This window comes from Chinchilla lanigera, unplaced genomic scaffold (genome assembly GCF_000276665.1).
Source record: "Chinchilla lanigera isolate Chin_1 unplaced genomic scaffold, ChiLan1.0 scaffold00028, whole genome shotgun sequence".
NCBI lineage: Eukaryota > Metazoa > Chordata > Mammalia > Rodentia > Chinchillidae > Chinchilla > Chinchilla lanigera.
This window is the reverse complement of record NW_004955429.1, coordinates 16,384,569-16,406,345: the sequence shown is the minus strand read 5'-3', so window position 1 is coordinate 16,406,345 and position 21,777 is coordinate 16,384,569.

Sequence of the window (21,777 nt, the reverse complement as noted above, 5' to 3'; positions counted from 1 at the left end):
AGTGGGGCACGTGGGCTCCCCAAGTGTCCAGCTGAGGGGCGTCGGCTGCTGCTCCTTGGCCAGCTCTGGGGTCCCAGATGGACACAGTGCAGTGCAGAGGCTATTTTGTAATTATCTTCGGGGACATGTCTGCTCCCAGGCTTACTGGACGAGGCTGCTAGAATACTTGCTGTTGATAGCTGCGGCACGAGCGTACTGGATGATCTCATGTACAGTAAATCGGGAGACGGCAGTTGTACTGCTGTGAATGAAGGGGCTTTTTACGGTAGCATAGGCAGAGTATGAGGAAATCATGAAGACATTGAAGGGCTAGGAATTAGCAAGCTCTGGGAACTGAAGGAGGGGGCCAGGAATAGCACTGTGGAACCAAGCAGCGGGGCCTGGGCAGCCAGCGCGCATGGAAGGGAGGGAGCAGCCGCCCTGACACGGGTGACCAGAGAAGCAGGCAGCAACCTCCTGTCATCTTGCCTTTCTCCAGTGGAGCTGCTTTCTGCGACATGGGCGTGGTGTGTGGGACAGGGTAACCACCCAGGTGGCTTTGAGAGCTGATAAACCCAGAGTGCATGCGGTGTCTCCTGCCTTCTCTTGATGGTCGCAGGGTGCCTATTGTGGCTCCTAGCAGCCCGTGTTCATGTGACAGTATTCCAAACAGGGAGAGCAGATGGAACCACAAAGGCCTCTTGTGTCACCTGGTCACCCCGGATGGTCACATGCCTTACCCCTTAGCATCCACAGTGAAGGCGCAAGGTGGTCCTGACCGCCTCAGCTGAGTACAACCCACCTCCCCTTGTTGTAGTCAGGGTTTGCAAGGAAGGAAATTTAATACAGGACACATAATTTATAGGATTATTTTGTAATATTCACCCAAAAATTCAAATGCAGAAGAATGCAGGAGATTTGTCCACACACCACAGACCCAAAGAATCCAGCTGAGGGCCTGGATCCCACTGCAATGTCCTGCATGAGTCCAGCTGGAGGCCCAGAGCCCACGACAATGTCTCATGCAAGTCTGTATCAAGGATCTGCACTGGGAAGGCCCAAAGGTCAGTGGCAGAAGCTAGAAAGTCTGCACCAGCGGGTTGAAGGATCTGTGCCAGCAGGCTGAGGGGTCTGCACTGGAGCCAGGAAGTGATGCTCAAGGCAAGGACCAGAGCTCCCCCAGAGGACCAGCGTCATCCTCGGTGACAGCAAGGACCCAAGCTCCTCCAATGATGAGAACAGCCGAGTTCATATCAGGAAAACTATTGCGACAAGCTTCTCCGGGAGAATCCACAGCACCATCTTCCCCTCCAGGTCTCCTTTTATGCTGTTGGCAACAATCCTCTGGTGGGCCTTCCACACCCAGAACCACACTGATCCAGTTCAGCTGCGTGTTCCAAGTTGACCTTTAGTTAATCCACCACACCCTGCTGAGCCTGTCCATGGTGGGGGGGCATGAAGCCACTGCCACCTGGCTCATCCCCACCAAAGGGCGGCGTGGGCACAACCATTTTCAGGCTTCATCCTGCTTCCTCTTCCGGCAGGAGCTGAAGGTGTTTGCTCCCCTCTGCTCTTTTTCTTAAATCAACTTTATTTTTTCATTTTTTTTGGAACAGGGTCTCACTCTATAGTCCAAGCTGGCTTTGAGCTCGTAGTGATCCTTCTGCCTCAGCTTCCCGAGTGCTGGTCCATGGGCATGCGCTGTCACTTTGTAGAGATGCAATTTACATATGCTAACACGCACCCCTTGAAAGTGTGCAGCTCAAGTGTGAGCTTTTACACATGGATTTACCCAACTACAGAGGCGGCCTTGCCCCACTGAGAGCCTTGGTCATCTCTGCTATCCACGCCTGTCTCCACCACAACCTGGGCAGCTTCAGAGTTGCTTTCTGTCCTGGGGGTTGTTTTGCACTTTCCAGAGTGGTGTGCACTTTCCAGCGTACAGTGTGGGTTCTTCGGCACTGGCTTTTTCACTCGGCGCGGCGGGGCTGTGGATTGCGGTGCGTGGCCATGACAGGGCCTAACCCTTTGTGGAGCTGAGAGCCTTTCTGCTGAAGCCCTTATCACACAGCGCTTGTGCCACCTATCTTTCTGAAGCACTTTCTTGGCTTTCAGGAGAAAGCCTCCTTCTCAGTCTGTTTTTCTGTTTTCTTTCATTTCCTTTTCCCCCCAATTTTTATTCTTCGCACGTGTCTGCAGTACATAATGATCTCGCTCCTTGTGGGGTGCTGGTGCGTGGACAGGACACATCTTTATTCTCGTCTTGTTCCTTTCCCCACCCCGGCCCTCCCTCTCCCGCGTCTCTTGGTGCCCTTCCTTTTGCCAAAGATCCATCTCCCTGTTTCCTGGGACCTGTCTGTTCCTTTCCTGATCCTCTCCCCGGGGAGCTCTGGGGCCTGAGTGGGTCCCCTTTTTGCTTTAGTGACGCCGCAACCTCAACCAGCATCAGGACGCCAGATGCCTTCCGGAAGCCAGCTGCTCCCACGTGATGGGTCCAGACACCTACAGCCACCTACTTGCAGCTCTTGCTGGTTGAGTCTGTCTGACTTTCCTCTTGCTGCTGTGACAGCCATAGGTGCAGTGCAGTGAGGACGGCTTCTCCCTAGTTCTGGAGGTCAGAAGTCCTGGGATCAGGGTGTCGCGGTGGTGTTATCCTGGGGCAGGCAGGGAGAATCTTCCCCTGGTCTTTTCTGCCTTCAGGGTTCCAGGCAGGAATGGGGTGACTAGGCAAGGAGCTGGAGCAAAGACAGCTAGCGCAGGCAAGAGAACCAGGTGGGCCGGGGCACGTGGGAAGGGCTGTGACCCGGGTGGGCAGCTCTGTGATGAGTTCCGTATGTCTCAGGGCGTGATTGTGAGCGGACTGCCTACGTGTGCCTGTGTAGATGAGCCCATGTGGGCGCCAAAGGTGTGTACAAATATGAGCTTGCAGGAAAGTGTGTGTGTGTGTGTGTGGAGTCCATGTGCAAGTGTGTTTCCTTGTAGATTTATGAACATCTGCGTGTGTGTTATCTGTGGGTTCGCATGGTGTGTGTCCCCGTGGGCAAGCGTGTGCCTGCGCACGGGCTTGTCTGAGTGTCTGTCGGCAGGTGTGTGGCTGCTGGTGTCTGTGAGTGAGCCTGTTACTGTGTCTCTGGGCCTGGATGTCCATGAACGCGTACAAACGTGTGCATGTGCGTGAGTGTAAGTCTGGGAGCCCAGCTGTGTGTCCATTGTGTCCGGCTCCGGGCATCTGTGTATGAGCTGTTGCGCGTGACTCAGCCACACGTGAGCAGCCTTGCCTGTGTGTCTGTGGTGGCTCGCCTCCCCGCCTGTCAGCCCATCCATGTACCGTGCAGCCCTGCCCTCCAGCTCCGTGCCCCTCCTGGTCCCCAGGGTGTGGCCTGAGACAGCTCTGAGCAAGGACAGCCCTTCTCCCTGTGGCCGTCGCCGAGCCCTGTGTCATCGGGCACAGGGCTGGAAAGCAGCCAGCGCACAGGGACCCTTGCGCCTGGCGGCCTCGCCTGCTCCCTGCTGTCACCAGGGCCACTTGCTTGGGTTAACTGATGGTGGGGGGAAAAACCCATTAGTCGCCTGCCTCTCGCAGTCATCTGTTATCGGCGCGGACGGCAGCCTGGCTGACACACGCTCGCTCTTCTTCACGTAATTGGAGAAAGTTTTCCCATTACCCGCTGTCTCTGTGAGGCGCACGGCCTCCCGGGCCCCTCTGCGGTCACGCAGGCTCTTTGCAGCCTCCTTAAGAGGCTGACCTAATTTCCACTCTTTGTCATTTTCTCCCCAACGCGACAGCAGTTTCTCAGGAGCTCCGCGGAGCCTGGGCTCCTGTCAAGCCGCCGGAGCTGTGGTCACGGTCGCGCGGCTGCTCCTAGAAGCGGCGGTGGTGGCGAGGGCGGCTCCCTCGTCCTCCGAGGGCATCCTGGACAGCTGTTCCTGGGGTGGCCACAGGCAGCCTCTGGACTCGGAGGCCCTGCGAGGTGGTGTGAGGGCATCCCAGCTTCGCTGGGGATGAGACACAGCCCCTCCACCTGGGGCGGGGTCCAGAGCTTTCTCTTCCTGCACAGAGGCCTGGGGCAGAGTCCAGCTCCCTGGGGCACAGCTGCACCCAGTCCCCAGCCCTGCCTCAACCTTTGGGCCCCTTACGTGCCTGGAGGAGCCCCCTCCACTTACAGCTCCAACTGGCCTGGACTCAGCTCCGTGTGTATGCACTGGCGTTGTGCAGGCCGGGGCAGTGCTGGGAACACGGAGAGCACCATGGCATGTCCTGCAGTGTCTGCTCTGTGCCGTGGGCCTGAAAGCCAGACTACAGCCTCGGCGTGCACAGCTTTGAGGCAGGACAACCAGGACACCTCAGACCAGAGGCTGGAAACTGAGTCCAGGAGAGCCTGCCCCCAGCCTGGGGGTAGAGACCTCTAGGGCAGGTTGCAGGCGATGTAAGGCCTTCCTGGTGTTGGACCCTTTCTCCCTGATCCCTGACCCTCTCACTCCTAACGCCCCCCTCCGGCCTCAGGCATTGCCACAGCTCTGCCTGATGCCCTCACCACCTCTTCTCACTCCCGTGCCCCCGCCAGCCAGGACAAGGCCAGAGGGCACCTTCCAGTGCTCCGTCACCTTGGGGACCAGTCTGCGCCCACCAGGGACAGCTCTTGCGGCGGTGCAGTCTGTGTCTCACAGACACCTGGGTGACCAGCGCCAGGCATGTCATGGCGCCGGCAGAGCCTTCTGCAGAGCTTGGAGGTGGAGGGTGGTGTCCCCTGGATGGGCCACTGATATGTTACTCGATACTGAGCCAGCCTCGGAGGGCAGCCAGAGCCTGTCCCAGCCCAAGGCCCAGGGACGTCTGTGCCTGAGGCTTCAACACCACCACTCCGGTCAAGCCCAGTGGGTGCCCCCAGCATGCGACCCCCCACTCCTCAGCTTTCCCATCCGTAAGTGGGAGTGTCAACGATTACAGCTGCTATCTCGCCGGGTTGTTGGAAGGACTAAGCGGGTTGGGCCAAGCCACTCTCCTGCCTCCCTCCCTCCCTTCTTTTCTTCCTTCCTTCTTGTCTTTGTTTCTTTCTTGCTTTCTTTCTTTGCTTCTTTTTTCCTTTCTCCTTTTTTCTCTTTTTTCTTTCTGCCTTCCTTCCTTTTCCTCTTCTTTCTTTCTTCCTTTTCTTCCTTCATTTTTTTTTTGTTTGAGATAGGATCTCACTATGTAGTTTAGGCTGACCTTGAACTTTCCAAATTTACAGTGATCCTCCTGACTCAGCCTCCCCAGTGCTGGGATTGTAAGCGTGTGCCACCACACCTGGGTCTCTGCTTGCTTTTCTAAGTGTTGACAACCATGTGGATGAGCTCTGGCCCATCAGAACAGGTGTTATGGGTGTCAAATGCCAGCCTGTACTGTCCTAAGTACCCCTACTCCTGTTCACACCATGCAGACAGAGGGACACCCAAGCCTCCCACATATATGTAGATGTGTTCACATGTACACAGGTGCTCATGCACACACACATAACACCTTCACAGGAACATACACCTGACATTCTCCATGCACACACACAGATGCACACACACACATGCTGAATGCACACACACACACAGAGAAGCATGTGTACGCATGCACACCCTGCTGTGATCCCCCAGCCCTTGGGATGATCTGAGGAATATGCCTGTCTTCTGCCAGGAGCTGGGTGGCTCCCTGAGGCAGGGCTGGCTGCTTGGGCTCACACTCAACCCTAGGGCCTGGCAGGTGCCCACCACCCAGCAGGCATTCGGCTGCTCCTGGCAGGGGTGCAGATGGGAGGGCACGGAGGCCTACAGCACGCTCCTGCCAGCCCCCAGTCCTGAGAACGCCGCAACTCTGCTGAGCGCTGCTCCCTCTGCCTGGCGGGGAGACGTCAGCCAGCACAAAGAAGCATCCTGGAAGTGACAGGTGCTTCTTAGCTCCGGGCGAGCCCTGGGCCCCATGGAATTGGCAGCTGCAGCAGCCCCTGCTTCCTAATTAGGGGAGGAGTGGGGAGGGCGGGCCCGGAGGTGAGGGCGCTGGTTCTGGCTCAGACCAAAGGCAGGAGAGCTCACTGTGGGAGTAATGGGCCAGGAGGGGTGTGTGTGTGTGTGTGTGTGTGTGTGTGTGTGTAAGGCACAGGGAGAAACACAAGAGAGACAGAGAAAGACAGAGAGATAGATACAGAGAGACAGAAGCATAGAGGGAGACAGAGATACAGAGAGAAGGAGACCGTGAGAAAGACGGAGACAGACATGGAGAGAGTAGGAGTCAGAGACAGGAGCAGAGATAGAATGAGAGAGACACAGAAAGAGACAGAGAGGAGAGAGGAGGGAGAAGGGGAAGAAAAAGACAGAGGGAGGGAAGAAGCGACAGAGAGAAAGAGAGAGGCGGAGAGAGAAAGAGAGGACAGAGATAGAGGGAGAGGGGGAGACAGGGAAAAGGGCAGGGTAGCTTGCATTGCCCGGCAGCTCGTCACTGTGCTGGACCCTCTGACGCAGGACCACAGCCATGGGCGCAGCCTCTTGCCCCCCCCCGGCCCCATGCTGAGCTCCCAGGCAGCCTAGGGCCTGATCGCAGCACCCGGCAGGCGCTGTGGGTGGTGGGGTCCCTCTGTGGACCCCTTTGACACACCAGGTCCTCCTCTGGGGCCCTCTGGAGTCCTCATTTCCATCAAGGGGCTGGTGGAGCCCTGGGTCTTGCTGAGCGATCATGTCACATGATGTGGACACTTCGTGAGCCAGTCACCCACTGGCCGAGGGCTCCCCAAGGGAAGTTAGGGCAGAGGTGCTGGCGAGGATCCAGAGTGGAGAATGGAGTGAGGGGCAGTTCCCTGGGAGGAGGAGGAGGTTTGGGCTGGCCCCAGGGAGCCCGTTTTCTGCCTGTCAGGAGAATAGAAAGGATGGGCAGGTGTGGGTGTAAAAAGGGGACCCGCAGGTCAGGCCTGGGGAGGGCAGATGCCAGGCGGGGCAGAGGCAGGGGTCTGGAGCCCGCATGCTGTACTCTGGTTGGTCCTACAGGGTTGAGCTGCACACTGGCTCCTTGCAGTGCTCCTGGGCCTGAGTTTGGGACAGAGGAGCAGAGTCCTCTCCAGCGTGGGCAGGAGGTGGGCAGAGGTGTGACCTGTCCAGCCACCAGCTGCCAGGGGGCAGATCCCAGGCCACATGTATGGCTGGACCACAGGGCCCATGCATTCTCTGATGGAACCCAGGGCCTAGCACTGCCACCAAACCATGTTCCTGGAGCCCTGGCATGGGCTGGTTCTGTGCACATGTCCTTTCTACGTCTTCCTCCTCCCATAGCTTCTAGGGTATGCCAGGGGGCACTGCTGCTCCTGGGGTGACTCTGGGAGCAGCTCTCTCCCTTGTTACTTTTGCTGTCTTTGCTGCCGTGAACAGTTGCCCCTCAGCCATGTGCCACCCTGCCTTGGAGCCAGCCAGCTATGGACTGAACCCTTCACAAACTGTGAGCTAAAGGAAACATTCTCTCTTTAACTTTGGGTGTCGGGTATTTTGTCTCAACAATGAGAAAAGTAACTAAGACGCATCTGGACCATTTTACCCTCCCTGCTCCCCCGTTTGCCTCTTTCTCCTTCCCTCACCCCTTACCATCTTCACAAACTCTACTTCCCTCTTTCCATCACCTCCCTTTTATTTTGCTCCTTGAGTTATTTATACTTTGAGTGTCTTGTATTAGAGCAACCATGCAATATTTAAGCTCATGTGTCTGATTTATTTCACACAGCATTATGGTCTCAAGGTGCATCCATTTTCCTATAAATGGGTGAAATGTATTTCTCTTCAGAGCTGAGTAGTACTATAATATATATACATATTAGAGTTTTCTTTACTTATCCATCTGTTGATGGACATACAGGCCACTTCGATAATGTAGCTATTGTGAGTTGTGCTGCTATAAATATGGGCATGTGTGGATCACTGTAATATGATGTCTTTAACTCTTTCAGGAAGACACCTACAAGAGGTGTAGCTGGGTCAAATAGAATTTCTTTATAAATGTTTGCAGTGCATATGAGTATATTCATCATGGGGAGCTGGTGCATACCCACAACACATCTTAATTCTTTTCACAGCCCATTCGTCTCCCTGCCTTCTCCCTTCATCTCTTGGTCCCCTTCTTATTAAATATCCCCCTATTTCCTATCATTTATCTTTGTTTTCTCTGTGATTTGTTTATCATTTGGGTTTCTCTGTTTTTTAGTGTTTGGAGGGATCCCCATACCAATCTCCACAGTGGCTGCACTAGTTTGCATCCCACTGTGTAGAAGGGCTTCTTCTATCCCGTGTCCCTGCCAGTGTCAGCTGTTTCTGAGTCCTTGATAGTGGCCATTCTTTCTGGAATAAGATGGAATCTCAGTGTTGTTTTGATTTGCATTTCTCTAGTGGCCAGAAATAATGAACATTTTCTTCATGTTCTTATTGGCCATTTGCATGTCTTCTTTTGAGATGTATCTATCCATTTCAGTTGCCTGTTGTTTGATCAGGTCTTTTATTGGGAGGTCTAATTTTTTGGAGCTCTTTATATCTTTTAGATATTAATCCCTGGCCCAAGGAGTAGCTGGCAAAATTTTTTCCCATGCTGTAAGTTGTCTCCTCTCTCTGTTGGTTGTTTCTGTTGCTGTGCAGAAATTTTTAATTTGATATAATCCCATTTGTTGATTCTTGGTATTATTTCTTATACAACTGAGGTTCTATTCAGAAAGCCCTTGCCTATGTCTATGTCTATGTCTTCAAGAGTTTAACCTATTTGATCTCCCAGCAGATTCAGAGTGGAAATGAATGACATTGAGACAAAAAAAAAAACAAACCCAGAGGATCAATGAATCAGAGTTGGTTCTTTGAAAGGATAGATAAGTTTAAAAACCCTTAGACAAACTTAGCAAAGGAAAGAAAAGACTCAAATCATGCAATTAAAAATGGAAAAGGCAAAATCACAACAGACACTGTCAAAATCTAGAGGATCATAAGAAACTACAGAGATCCTAGAACAAATGGTAAGTTTTCAGACATGAATTACCAAAGTTGAATAGAGAAGATATAAAATCTCTGAATAGACCAACAATAGACAAAGAAATCGCAGCAGTAATATGAACCCTGGCAACTAAGAAAAGCACAGGTCTCGATGGATCCCCTGGTGAATTTTATGAGAATGTCAGGCAAGATCTAACCCCAGCAGTCCTTTAAGCTCTTCCACAATATTAAAGGCAAGGAGCACTGTCAAACTCATTCCTTGAAGACAGTATTACCCCAATACCAAAACTGGACAAAAGCTCATGAAAAAAAAGAAAACTACAGACAAGTGTCCTTAATGAACATAGATGCAAAACCATTAAGAAGATATTGGCAAACAGAATACACTAAATAATTAGAAAGGTCATACATCCTGACCAAGTTGGCCTCATCCTGGCAACGCAGAGATGGTTCAACATACACAAATCAATAAACATAAAATATCACATAAACTGAAGGAAAAAACACATAATCATCTCAATAGATGCATATAAAGCATTTGACAAAAATCCAACATCCATTCATGCTAAAGAAAACCCTGATGAAAATAGGTATAGAAAAACCTTACCTCAAACTGATAAAACATTTCTGACATCAGCCCAATGCTAATATCATACTAAGTGGGAAAAACTGAAAGCTTTCCCTCTAAAATCAGGAACATGACAAGGATGCTCACTATCACCACTCCTGTTCAACACTGTACTTGAAACATTAGCCAGTGCAATCAGGCAAGAGAAAAAATTAAAAGGAATATGAAAAGGAAAGGAAGAAGTCAAACTATTCTTATTTGCACATGGCATGATCTTTTACATAGACGACCCAAAACCTCCACCGGAAGACTCTTAGAACTAATAAATAAATTCAGCAAAGCGACAGAATCCAAAATAAACATGCAAAACTCAATACCATTCCTGTACACCAACCATGAATCCATGAGAAAGAAAGAAATCAGAAAAACAATCCCATTCATGGTCACTTCAAAAAATTCTAAATACCAAGGAAGTAAAAAACTATAGCACTCTGAAAAAAAATATTGAGGTTTGTTCCTGAATTGGCAGAACCAATATTGTCAAAAAGGCCATATTACCAAAAATGATATATACATTTAGTGCAATTCTAATAAAAATGCCAAAGGCATTTCTCACAAAACTAGAAAGAAAAAAAAATTCTAATATTTATATGGAACCAGAAGAGACCCAGAATAGCCAAAGCAGTCCTGGATGATAAGAGTAAAGGAGGAGGCATCACAATCCCGGATTTAAAGTTATATTACAAAACTGCAGTGATAAAAATGGCATGGTACTGGGCCAAAACAGACATGAGAATCACCAGAACAGAATAGAGGATACAGAGACAACCAAGACACATTCAGCCTCCTGACTTTCTGACAAAGGGTTCAATACTGTATGCAGGAGGAAAGGTGGCCTCTTTAACACACAATGCTTGGAAACTGGTTTTCCATGTGCAGAAGATCAAATCTAGGCCAGTAACAGCAAACCTCTGGCATGAGTGCCACAGCGGGCATGCCCAGCCTTCTCTGTCAGCACACAGACCAAGTGTATGAGCTACTTTTTCTGAACTAAAACCTCAGAATTCAGGTTCCGTTGCAATATTGGCACTTAGAAATAAGTAGGTGGAGTTTCCATTGCAACATGGGCACATGGTCTCCAAAAGGTTCACCATCTCTCACCATGAACTAAAATCAAGTCAAAATGGGTCAAGACCCAGATGTGAAAACAGAATCACTGCTTTTTTGAGAGCCTCCCCAGCAAATCACCCACACAAGAAGCCCTTCCCAGGTCTGTCCCTGAAAACCTGCAGGTAGGGTCACAGGAAGTCAGGGGAGGGAGAGCAGTGCCGCTAATCTGGGATGGGGTGGGGACACCAGTTTTCAGGCTGGACAGTCAGCCCAGGTTATTGGCTGGGGATGTACCCCTTGGTGTCTCTGAAACTCAGTTTCCACATCTACACATGGGAGGGGAAGGGCCGTGGGGCTGAGAGCCAGGTGCGGCTGGGCCCTGCGTCCTGGGGGGGACACGGTGCAGGGGATGGGGCTGCAGCTCCCAGCAGTAGGTGGGGTGGGTGAGCTGGTGGGCATGGAGGGGGCCGAGGAGACTCAAGTGACAGAGCTGGTGGCAGGCTATTCAGGGCAGGGACAGGCGTCCTGGAGCTGAGTTGGCAGAGAAGAGATGAGGTGACCACGATGGAGAACTGGCCTCTGGAGACCCCATGCGAGAGCCGGTGCTGGGGAGGTAACTGGGTGGGCAGGAGTGGGTGGAGCTGGGTGGAGGGCTATGGACCCCCAGGCCGTAATCCTGCTTCCTGCTCCTTCCCCATTACCTGCTCCACGTCCCCCTGCTCAGCCTGGGATTCACTGTCCTTTGGGGCCACAAGGCCTGCCTCGATGTCCCCACCGGCCCTGACCCGAAGTGCTCCAGCTTTGTTCTCTCTTTTGTGAACAGACATTGTGGCAAAGGTGCCACTCTGCTGAGCTGGATGCCACAAGACTCATGAAGGCAGGCTGCAGCCCCAGCCTGGCACCCAGAGGGAGCGGTACCCTGCTGTCCCATGACACCCGGCTCCGCAGTGCTAACTAGGTCTCTCGAGCCCCTTGAGTGCTCGGTTCCTTACCTGTGAAGCTGGGGGGCTCAGGTCAGCCGAGGGCTCTTGAAGTAAAGGACAAAGAGATGCTTGCAAAGCTCTGGCACTGCCAGACAGTTTCGGCCATAGGTAACCCTTCCCTGCCCGACTTCTCTGCGGGCCACTGGGAGGCGGTCTTGGGCTGGGCCACGGGTGGGGTTCTGTGGTTTTACACAGATGCAGTGTAGAATGGGAAGACCTCCTCCTCCTGTGGGGTCAATGATGATCAGGGAACTGACACAGAGGATGTGAGCTTGGGGGATGGAGGCTTAGAATCCAGGGAACCTAGTCACCTGGTTGGGCTAATGGGGAAACTGAGGCTCTGATAAAAGCCCTTTCCCCAGGCCCCTAATATGGCCCAGGCTGCTAAAGTTCCCACGAGAAGGCTTACCACTGTCTTAGTGTTGCTGGGAGCTGCCCTTTCTTGGGAAGTCCCTGCCGGGAAGCCAAGGCAGACAACGCCAGGGCTGGCTCCCTGCTGATGGCTGGGTTGTGGAACAGACCTCGGCCATCTCCCCACAACCCACGGTGAGAGCCACGGGCAAAGCAGGGTGAACACGAAACCTTTGAATACCTTGGTAGCAGTGGCTCCTTGTTTACGGACAGGCGGCCACGTACAGACAGACGGAGGCCACACCCCAGGAGGCTGGGCACAGCCCCTCCTGCCACCGTCCAGCTGAGCAGTCCCGGGTCTCAGTTTCCCTGAGTGTAAAGCCCGCAGTCCTGGCAGGAAGACCCACAGGGCGCTGGCATTCCGCGAGCCAGGTAGCACGTGCACGTGTGAGGAAGCACACACGTGCACACTCACACACGGACCCCTCAGGGAAGTCAACTGTCAAGCGCTGTGTTTTAAAATGTGCCTATTTATTTGGCTTGTTTGTGAGCTCTCACCTCAGCCGCCTTTATAAATATTTATCAATGTTGTCGCGCTGACATTTCCTGGGAGGAGGTGGGAACAGGCGGGGAGGAGAGGAGCGGATGTCAGGGAGAAGCTGACAGGCGGAGCGGGTAGGCGTGGAGGGCCCCAACCCAGCCCCAGACAAGGAGGAGCTGGGGTCACTCCCAGGAGACAGGGCTGTGACGTGGAGGCCTGACCAGGGCTGGGATCCGGGAGGAACTCAGATTCCAGGGCGTCGGGTGCGGGTAAACCAGACCACAAAGAATCATATATCTTCTGCCATGGCTCAGTGCCTCACACAAGGCCCTCTGCTCCACTCCAAGAGTTTTACTAAACACCAGCAGTTAACACTAACTGTCTGTGTGCCATGCAGTACCCCTAAGCCTACCCCTGGCATTTGGAGTGCAATCCAGGGCTTTTGCCTTGAGAGGCTTTCACCAGCCTCTTTTACATTTTTTTTTACTTAAGACATGATCTCTCTAAGTTGCCAGATTGCCCAAGCTGGGCTTGATCTTGTGATCCTCCTGCCTCAGCCCCCCAGAGTGCTGGCATTCCAGGCCACTATGTCTAGTTTGCACACGGTTTTGAGTATTCATTTATCTAACCCTTACCAACAACTCTGTGACAGAAGGACTGTTATACTCATTTTACAGATAAGGAAACCAAAACTCTGGGATCAGTTAGCTTCCCATGTCTGGCAGTTCTGAGACATAGATCCTTCCCAACAGCTAGCTGTCCCTGTGCAGCTGGCCCCAGAGCACCTGCTCAGAACCATCCTCTGTCCTTGGTGTATCATTTGCTTCTTTAAGAAACATTCCTTGAAGGCCACTGCATACCCAGCACATTCTGACCTTGTTTCCAGGGCAGCAGAAGCGACCAAGAAAAGCCCTTGATCTTGGGAACTCAGGGCAAATCAGTCAGGAGGATGTTGCTGTTCTGGGAGTGTTCAGGCAGCTATTGGGAGGGTGGTTTCATCCTGTGTCTGCTCAGCAGTAGCTGGCTGATCTTGGCCGGCCCAGGAAAAGGAACACTTTTGGTCTGGAGGGAAAAGGAGAGATGGAGTTAGGGGCTTGTCAATCAAAGAAGAATCTGTAGTTTTGAAGCCAAGAAACAGAGATGTTAGAGGCTGTATCAGCTAGTGTTGCTGCATAACAAAACACCCCAAAGCTTCATGTCATACACAACTGCCATTCATGTAGCTCACCATTCTGTTGTTGCAATTTGGACCAGATGGGTTCAGCTGTTCTTCTTGGACTGGCTCACATAGCTTGGGTCTCAGCTGGGGTGAGGGACATTCTTATGGGGTCTCTACCTTCCAGCAGGCTGTCCTGGGTTTCTGCACACTCTGGTGCCAGGACACAAAAATGAGATTGGAACATGCAATGTTTGCAGTGTGTTCTGTTAGCTACAGAGGCAGGGGAATAAGTCCCACTTTTTGAGGGGAGGGGCTGCAAAATCACATTGCAAAGAGCATGGGTAGAAAGAAGCGTGGAAACTGGAGTCATTTCCTGCCTCTCCTTACAGATCACATATGAGTGTGAAGGTCCAGGGCAGGAGGGGTGCGGTGAGGGGTACGATTACACTGGAAGCATGGAGAAGTGACACAAGGAGAAGTGACAAGTGCAGCTTTGTGATCTGGGATCCTCTCGATGCCAGGGCTCTATGGTGCCCCGAGAGTCCCTGTGTGACACCCCACATCTCTGTGGTCTCTCCTTTGTCCTTCCAGCCCATCCCTGTCTGCCAGTGACCGTGGAGCCTGTGTTCTGCCTGCTCAGCTGGACATCCGCTCACTTCCAGCCTGGGTGAAAGCACAGGGCTAAGGCCAGCTCAGCTGAGAGGATGCAGGCTTTGGGATAACACTCAGGACAGAAGTGGCAGGCACTGCAGGAGGGGGTGGGAGGGGGGACTGTGAGAGCAGCAGAGTGCACATTGCACGCAACGCTCAGTAGCAAGCACTAGAGCACACCTGCGGGAGGGGCCTTGCCAGGTGCGTGGCCCGGGCTAGGTAAGCTGTGGCGCTCAGCAGTCGCCTGTCACCGTCACCACAGCAGCCGGCTGCACCACACGGCCATCCTGCATGCAGTGGGGAGGAAGCCTCGGCGAGGCTTCACCCTGGTGCTGTTTAGGTGGAAAGGGCACTGAGGTAGCGGCACCTGGGAAACAGGCAGACACCGAGCGGGTGAGAAGGTGGAGGGGAGAGGGAAAGGCGGAAGTGAAGCTCAGGGCCGGGAGGCCACTGGCTGCCAACACTGCGTGTTCCTATCTCATTCTTGTGTCCTGGGACCAGAGTGTACCCCCAAGGCCACTGTGCACACAGGTGCACACGCGTACACACGCCCGCACAGAACAATCACATCGCAGTGGTGGGGTTCTAAACACGAATCTAATAAAGTTAGTGTAAAATGGATAGAGAAGAGAACTATCTAAATAGCAAAGGTTGTTTTGAAACACTGAGGGCCAACTCACCCTGATACATGTTAGTTCGTCCTGCAAAGCCACAGCCATTCATAGAGAGGAGGCGAGAGAGAGGGAGGGAGGGAGAGAGGAGGGGAGAGAGAGGGAGGGAGGGAGAGGCTTAGAGACAGAACTCAGCTCTAAAAATACTCCCAGCCCCTTGCCTGAAGCTGCTCTTTCACGTACCTGGCACCCCCGGCTCCGCATTTTCATGGTGAGTGGTGACCTCTTCCCTTCCTGGGGTGCTGCCGGAAGCAGGTGAACCCACGAGATACCAGGCTGGCAGTTGCTCCTGTTGCTCCAGCCCAGGAGAAAAAGGGGCACAAAGAGAAAGCCACACGGTCACTTCCAAAGCCTGATGATGAGCTGTGCTGAGAAAGAGGAGGGAGGTCAAGGACAGCTTCCTGGAAGAGGTGGCTTTGCCGGGGAGGGGGTGACTGTATACACAGGGTGCCCGGTGCTCCTGGGGCGCCCAGCCTCCTGCTCTGAGTCAGGAGGGTGGGATGGGTTTGGGGAGGCGAGGCAGGACACCACCGAGCTCTGTGAGCAGACAGGAAGTCCCTGAAAGGCTGATCCTCTCTGAGGCCTGTTTCACCCCAGGAGCACCCTGAGGGGCAGGCTTTCTTTCCTCTCAGAATCCAAAACAGATTTGGAGCACTCATCATGCAAAAGGGGAAACTGAGGCCACGAGCGATGAGACCACTCATGCAGGACACAGGGTGCACAGCCTGCAAACCATGCGTGGCCCCCGGGCCCGTCCAGGTGCCGATGACCCGCGACTGTGGCCTAGCCTCCATAGCCCAGGTGTCCCCAGGTGTCCCCCAGGCCTTCTCCCTCCAAGCCAGGGCCTCGAGTTTAAGCAAAGCTGCTTGTGTGTTTAAATACCATCATTGATTATTGTAAGTGGGCTTATGAGCCTTATCGGCTTAGATTTGTATCTTCAGGAGAGCTGTTCATCTTAAATAAATATGTTTTTAATAATCTCTGAGTATTTATGGAGCATAAAGCTGTCGGAGCCAATGGAGACGAGGATTCCTGGAGTCACTTACTGTACACTGCCCGGGCGCCGATTCATTACGGAAACAGGCTCCCAGCAGGACGGCCGGTGTGGGCTGCTGGCAGCAAGCGGAAGACCTGGGTGATTATCATCGCCGAGGATTTTTTAATAAGCCGGTGTTGGTTATTTAACCTACAATAACCACTTAATAAACATAGTAAATTACTTGCAGGTTTGGAGATATCTCTGCTCCTCCCACTCCTCTCAGGCCCACCTGTGCCCGGGAGTCTCCCCTTCCGGTCCTGCCCAAGTCTCCCCTGCGCTGGCTCCAGGGAGGCCCATGCCCTGGAGGGTTGGGCGGGGGTCCGGGTGAAGAAGGCCTGGCACGATTTGTGCCAACCCTCCAGTGGGGAGCCATGAACCTTTTAACCCATGAATCCCCCACTTCTACCACCCTCATCACCCATGATTAGGATCCACCAGTTATTGAGCATGTACTATACGCCAGGTGCCGTAGGAGCATTTCACACACATCCATTCATTTTATCCTTCCCACCAAGCTGTGGGGCAGGAATGGTTAGTATTTCCTTTTACAGATGAGGAAACTGAGGCCCAAGCAGTGTTTATAAGTGCGTTCCCCAGTCATTAACACAGTCACACGTACCCAGGAGAGCAGTGGGGTTGCCCAGCTGTCTGAACAATCTTACCATGTGTGGCCTGTGGTGTAGCTGGTGTCCCCCAAAGACTCGGGTATGGAAGCTTGGTCCTGGGCGGGTGGCATTGTTGGGAGTGGGGGAAGCATTAGCAGGTAGGGCTTACCAAGGGAACTAGGTCACTGGGGGTGTGGCCTTGAAGGGTACGTGGGCCGCTGGGCCCCTCCTTCTCTCATTTCCTGACGACCACGAGGTAAGCAGCTTGGCTCCGCTGTGATGTTCTGTTCCACCCCAGCCCCCCGAGTGGTGGGCCAGGAGGCCATGGACTGCAGCCACTAAAACCGTGAGCCAGAGTCTGCCTTTCTTCCCTGGAAGTTGTTTACCTCAGGGATTCTCCCACAGTGATAGGAAGCCATCGCACGCTTCTCAGCAAATATCCCAAACTTGGTGGCTGGAAGGACAGAAGCTGTGGGCCGCAAGGCCAAGGCCAAAGACCCGCTTCCTGGCTTGCAGACACCACCTCCGGCTGTTCCTCTGATGCTGCGCTCAGGTCTCTCCTCACACAGGGACGCGGGTCCCACTGGGCCCTGCTCTCATAATCTCTGATGATCCTGATTACTTCCGAGGCCTCCTGAGGGCCAGGCCCCACCACGTGGATGAGTGAAGAGGACACAAAGTTCAGCATAAAACAACCAAATCCTTCTATCTGGGTACTTCCCAGCTCCAGGCTGCATGGTAGGGCAGCCAGGCTGTGGTCCTCAGCCTCTGCTGTGACACTATGATCCAAGGTGGGTCGGGACTGAAGTCTCCGGAAGTCTCTCACTCTGTGTCGGCGGCTGATGCTGGCCATCAGCTAAGCTGTCCCTGGCCAGGGCCCTGAAGTGGGCGCTGCCAGCCAGTGTAGGACAAGTGACCAGCTGGCTTCTCCAGGGCCCTGAGCAGGATCTGCAGTCCATAGCCAGACACAGGACCAGCCTGGCTGAGACCCTCGGCACCCTGGCTTGCGGTGGAGAAAGAATTGTGCACCGGAGTGAGGGGAATGTGCGAGGGACAGAGCGCAGTGAGGTCCAATTCCTGCTCTCAGGCTGTGTCTCTCTCACCCCCTCTCCCCCATTCCCTGGTGCTATTCGTCCTCTTCTTCAAACCTCCCTCAGCTTTGAAGTTTTCTTCTTATCTGCGACCTTTATCGTAGAATGCAGTCATACCTCGGTGCTCAACTGCTTTGAAACACGTTGAAACTGGTACCTGACCCAGGTAGATGTGTCAATTTTGTTGTACATTTGGTACTCGTCACTGGCTACCCTTTCCAGCCAGGACAACTCCCTGGGCACGCCACGTTTTTGGACCTTGTCCCACCTCCCAGAACCAATTAGCAGAGAGTACAGAGTATCCGGGCGCTGCTGCCTGTCTCCCCGCCAAAGCTGTGCTGTGCACAGGTTAAAGAATTCCAAGCAACTTGTACGGCCAGCAAAGCGATTCCTGTCGGCCCCCACCGGCCGTACTGCCGCTCCCACCCCGCAGGACCCTCGAGGATGAGCTGACCGCCCCCTGCTCTGCAGCCCTGCTTGGGTGGCAGCGGGAACTGTCACTGCCAGGCTTGCTGGGGTTTTAGAACCTCGTGTGGATGGGGTCAGACTGTGTCCTCCTTGGTGCAGCAACTGTCCCTGGACGTGGTCCCTGAGATGCACCACTGACGCGTGTGTACAAGGGACCTGTGTTCAGCGGAGCGTGTGTGCATGGACGCTGTGGGTAGGAGAGGGCACTTTCTTTCTTTGTCCTTTGTCCAGGATGTGTACATGTAATTGCTTGTGGGGCGGCTCTGCCGGGCAGCATGACCGGGTCATTTCCGGGCCACATACTGCTGGGCCTTCCGGGGGTGGGTGGGGCATGGCCAGCCCTGGTGGTCCTGTGTCCCTGCCAGTGGGCACTGAGACCCTAGCGGGGCCTGGCTGAGGCCCGCCCCCTCCCACTGCCCATCCCTTCCCATGTCCAACACGGAGCAGGGGTGGCAACACATGCCGATGGACGGATGGGGGATCAGAGCAACCAGCGGACACACGGAGTCCTGAGCGGTGTCCCAGCGTGGGAGGGACTCACGCCCACTTCCTTGGCCCCGCAGCCTGGCAGACCCTCTCCTCGGGGCCACCTCCACCCGCCCATCAGCCGGGACACAGCCTGGCACAGAAAGGCACTACTCGGGCCCAGAGCAGGCAGCTCCAGGCTCCTGCCACCCTCCAGGCCTGGTTGCTGCCCACGGGGAGCTAACGGGAACACGATGAACATCGGGCCTTTGTCACAGGCTTCCGGGGGCTCGGAAACTCTCCGAGGAAGTGGTTCTCAGTAACGGACGGAACGCCTCCAGTGGGCGGCTGCGCGGACAGTGAGCCCCGCTAGCCATGTGCTGAGGGCAGCAGCATGTGCCTCCTGGAGAGGGTCTGGGGTCCCTGGTGGGACCACCCCATCTCACCTGGGCAGGCGTTGGGGGAGTGGAGGGGTCCACAGCCAGGGCTGCATGGGGGCTCCCTCCCTGCTCCCAACAGCTCCTCCAGCCCTGCCTCACTCTGGGGTTCTGCTGGTTGCTGAGGTTGTGGGGACCCAGAAGCACATCCTTTCAAGGTCACACCCTTTCTGCCCCAAAGGGTGGGAGTGAATAGGCAGGGCCAAGCCACTCCAGCTGGTCTGTGTCAGGGACATACTTTGTGGTCACAAGGTCAAGAACTACAGTCATCTGGCATTCAGAACCACAGTCAGCACGGTATTGAGACGTATCTGCCCAGGGGGTGACTTCCTTTCATGGGGTTCTTTTTCAATAGGAAGGAAAACCTTCCCCAGAACTGCCCCCATCTACCCCCTCAGGATCATCCATACCCCTGTCTGATTCCAGGGAGGATGGGAAGTTGTGAGTATCAAGCATTTTAAGCCTCCATCATGGAAGGCAGATTCCATCTCCAGGAAAGGAGGGGTAGGGTGGGCACCCAGTGTTGGGTCTTGTAGGTTGAATAGAAGTTCACCATTACGGGCAAGGGGAAGACAACACAGGCTGAGGGAACAGCATGTGAAAGACTATGATGGCTTCTGGTGACAGAAAAGGACTGGAGGGTCAGAGTGTGGTAACAGGAAGTGGGATGCGGAAGAGAGCTGGGTTCTCAAGAGACATGGATTCCCCACTGTGGGCCACGGGACTCACCGGGTTCTCCCACTAGGCACAGGACTCCTCAGCTCACCCCCTTGCAGCCATCCAGGATCTCCTGCAAGTTTCCACATCCCCAGAGTCCCCAGGCCCCCCGTGAGCGCGCCCCACTTGGCAGTTCTCACCTGCCTCCTGCTGCCCAGGCCTGGGAAGGTCAAGGCAGAGGGGAGGGGCAGGGCCAGGGACTCTGGGCTCTGGCACCTGGGGTCTAACAAACTGTAGCCTTAGTCAGCTTTCCTGTTGCTGGAACAAATACCCCTCACCCACAGCCTAAGGGAGGGAGGGCAGGGCTATGGGGCTCACAGTTTGAGATGGCCTTGAGCTTCCAGGAGCAGTCCACAAGCAACTGCTGAGACTTTGGGTGGGCTGGGGGGCTTCCCTGAGGAGGAGGCGAGAGGGGTGACAGAGAGCTCTGAGGGACAAGGACGGCCCTGCAGGCAGAATCTGGAACCGATGTCCTGAGGCAGGAGCAGGGAGGAGAGGGCTGTGGCTGGAGGCTAGCTGGAGGTGGGGACGACTGTCTTCGTGTTTGTGACCACCGTGAAGCTGAGTCCCACTGGAGGCTTGGTGCAGCCCCGCACGAGGCCTTGTCCAGGGTGCTGGAGCAGAGGCTTAGGGGAGCCCCTTCTCCGAGGTCACGTTCTTCCACCTTCAGCCACCGCTGGCTCCGAGGGGCGCTCTCCTGGGGACCCACACTGAGCTGGCATCGGGAGAGGCTGGCAGCAGGCAAGGGGCATTCTGAAGCCCTCGGGTGGAGAGTGAGTTCTCTCTCCTGTTAAAAGCTCAAGCAAGAGCCTCTCCCACATCGCATTCAGTTTATTCCCATCTGGGCCCTGCTGTCTCCATCAGTTCGGCTAATAAAGAGAGGTGGATGGCCGTGACCCGGGCTGCCGTGGGGGCCTCTTCCAAGCTAATTAACCGGCCTGAACAATCCCTTTTAATACATTTATGCTTAATGCTCTAAAAGGGAAGAATGGGCGGGGGAGGGGGCTGAGCTGGGCGTGCAGGCCGGGTCCCTCTGGATGCTCTGCCTCAGGAGGGAAGGAGAGGGGAGAGGTCCAGGCTCCAGAGCCTCACGGATACAGCCTACTCTGCCGCCACAGCCGGGACCCTCACTGTCCCAACCTCAGTTTCTTGCTCATGAAGTGAGGTTGGTGCATTCCGGTCAAAAAGCAAGAGACAGCACCCTGGGAGGCTGAGACAGGAGGATCACAAGCTTGAACCCAGCCTGGGAAACTTGGTGATTTAGTGAGACCCTGTCTCAACATTTTAAAAAAGGGCTGGAAATGTAGCTCCGTGGGAAGACTCTGCGTTCAATCTCCAATCACAGAAAGGAGAAGAAGAACAAGAAGAAAGAAAGGGAAGAGAAGAAAAAGAAGACGAGGAAGAGGAGGCAGGAGACAGACTACTGCAAATGAATGAATGCTTTGCTTTTACGTGATGCAAAACCCAAAGCAAAAGCTGTGTGTTTCTGCCCCACACAGAGAGCATCTCCGAAGGAATCCGCGGGTGGGTGGTGGCTCTGGGACCTCTCGGAGGGTCACCTGGGGACGAATGCAGGGCCTTGTGCTGGCTCTCCTGAACCCTGTGCAGGCTGCCTGGAAGTGCCAGGCCTCAGACAGCACCCTCACCTTGCCCGCCTCGGTGTCCTCATCTGGAAAATGGGAATAAGGGCAGCACCGCCTACCTGGCACCATCCTGCATCCGTGATATTCATGGTTACATTGTGGCTTGACTTCCTGGGCAGTGGATTAGCTCTTAAGGGATTTATATTTGTTAAACACACCCATGCATACAAATACAGACACAACTCCCTTCTCAAGAGGTCCCAGGGTTCATCCGTGCCTCCCTGCACATGCCCAGTGCTGGCCATGAACCCAGTGGGATTTACCAGGGCCCCACTCAGAAAGGGCTGCACCCTGAGTGACTGCAAGTGTTGCTGAGCCTGTGTCCA